The sequence below is a fragment of the Engraulis encrasicolus genome, chromosome 8 (genome assembly GCF_034702125.1).
Source record: "Engraulis encrasicolus isolate BLACKSEA-1 chromosome 8, IST_EnEncr_1.0, whole genome shotgun sequence".
NCBI classification, from domain to species: domain Eukaryota; kingdom Metazoa; phylum Chordata; class Actinopteri; order Clupeiformes; family Engraulidae; genus Engraulis; species Engraulis encrasicolus.
The window spans coordinates 39,365,030-39,367,529 of record NC_085864.1 but is presented as its reverse complement, the minus strand read 5'-3'; positions in this window follow the sequence as shown (position 1 = coordinate 39,367,529).

Below are 2,500 nucleotides of genomic sequence, written 5' to 3'. Positions count from 1 at the left end.
CAAGCGCACACACACACAAACACATAGGGTGGATACAAGTAGATACACACACACCCACACGCAAAAATGGGCGCACATACACACACAAAGCCACACACCTGCTCAGACACACACATACACAAAGCCACACACACACACACACACACACACACACACACACACACACACACACACACACACACACACACACACACACACACACACACACACACACACACCCTTCACCTCCACCACCACCACCCCCCAACTTCACTTTTTTCTAAACAGTAAGATGGATGGATGGATAAGCCCCTGAAAGGAAGGAGGTGGATTTTTTGCTGTCTTTTTTTTCTTTCTATCTTTTCCTCTGTGATATTATCTCTATCTCTCTTATCATCCGTAGCAGTAATAGGCCAGTGGCGAGGTAAGGGGCCTGGATGGCTGACTGATGTGATGGCTGACTGATGGCTTCCTCAAACCCCAGTGCTGAGGCTTGATTGGCAAGAAGAGTGGCATGGGGAGAAACCAGGCAGGCAGGAGTGCTAACAGGGGGGTGGGGGCTAAAGGGGACAGTTGTCCTGGGCCCAGGGAGAGAGGGGCCCCAAAATTGGGTCCTCATTACGTTGTATGTTTTGGGCTGGGGGGGCCCTTTCAGATGACATTGTCCTGGGCCTGACCAAAGCTGTCAGCGTCCCTGCAGCCAGGTGCTGCGAGAGATGAGAGGATGAGAGATGAGGGATGGAGAGATGGGAGGATGGGAGGATGAGAGGATGGGAGGATAGAATGTTTCTTTTTTTGGGTTTCCTGTTCTTTTTCTTCTGCCCTATTTTTTCTCTTCATCCCTATTTTTTTTCTATTCTTCACCTTCGTCTTCCTCCCTCCCTCCCTCCCTCCCTCCTCTGCGTATGTACGGTGCGCTCGCTGTCTGTCGAGCGGCGCGGTTGAACAGGTTGAACCCGGGGATGATTGGCGGTTTCCCCGGGCTTGGCACTTCATGGCCCGGCCGTGACTTGGAGATGGAGGAAGAAGAAGAAGAAAAAAAGAAAAAATCAAAGCAGAAAAAAAGTAGGAGCAGGGGTGAAGAACAGGACGTATTTGAGGAAGGCATCAAATCGTCTACTACAGGTTTTCCCCCCCCTCCCCTCCTTCCTGTCTTCCCTCCATCACCGGCGGCAGACATACTGTATACGCAGAAGGGTTGGCAGCGGGGAGAGAAAAAACATCAAAAGGAAGACCTTTCTGTGACACTTTTCAAACACGGGTGACTCTAGGCTTACCGCATCCAGCGAGTGGCACCACAGGCTTCTGACACGAAATGATGTCCCTGCCATGACCTGTGATGATAGGAAATGACAGATGACCAAAAATAAACCACAGAACAAAACAAAATGGTGTTCTTCCACCCTGCTACTTCCAACACTCTGGGCTGTCCTAATGGGGGGGGGGCGACTCAGTTACCAGCTGAGGTGTCAAAGGTAAAAGTAAGCATAAAGAAACACTGTTTCCTTCCAACACAAGTAACTTCTATGAGTAGCCAGAGGACCTCTGGTGTTCGTATGATCACCTGAATCTGCACTGTTTTGACTCTGTTTTTCAGTAACAACATGTGCTAGCGTTGACCTTCGACCATTTGACCTATGACCTTTTACTTTAACTTTTGACAACTCTGGTTACCAGGGTCTCTAGGAGGATAACGCAGGGTCTACAAGGAGGGAAGGGGGTGATCTTCTCGAGGCGGAACAGGATTCGTAACCTCTGCCATGTTACAGTAATTGTTCCAGACTGAAGTCTCCCTTTCTCTTCCTCCTTCAGGTTCCCCTTGCCAAGAGCTATTACAATACTTAGTAGTGCCTCATATGAGGTGTTGGGTCAGCTTGGGCTATGTTATAGTAACAGCCTATTAGTATCTCATCTAGATGAAGCATCCTATCTCAACAGGACACTGGACTGAGGTTGCCAGATTCAGAGGTGACACATCCATTCCTCGGGGACCCATACTGGGCAAGCCTCCCCTCTACCTCCCTCCCTCCACTACACAACCACAGCCACAGCCAAGTTAAAGTACTTTAACGCAATACGGCATGGGCAGCCTTCCCATGAGTCACTTTGAAAAATATTTTTTTTCAAACCTTGGAAAACCTGTGTGTGTTGAATGCGAAATTGTGGCCTTGAAAGACATGAAAGCACATCATTACAAGGCCACAGTTGATTGTAAGCACTTGAATAGAAATGTAGTGTAACACCTCAACACAGCTTGATTGCAACATGTTTAGGAATGCCCACAATCATTTTTTTACATTACATTGCACTTAGCTGACGCTTTCATTTATTCAAAGCGACTTACAACTATTATTTTTCAGGGTATTGGTTACAGTCCCTGGAGCAATGTGGGGTTAGGTGCCTTGCTCAAGGACACTTCAGCCATGGATGGAGATGTAGGGAGAGGTCAGGGGGGGATTCGAACCGGCAACCCCTAGATTGAAAGACCAACTCTCTAACCACTAGGCCACGGCTGCCCCAC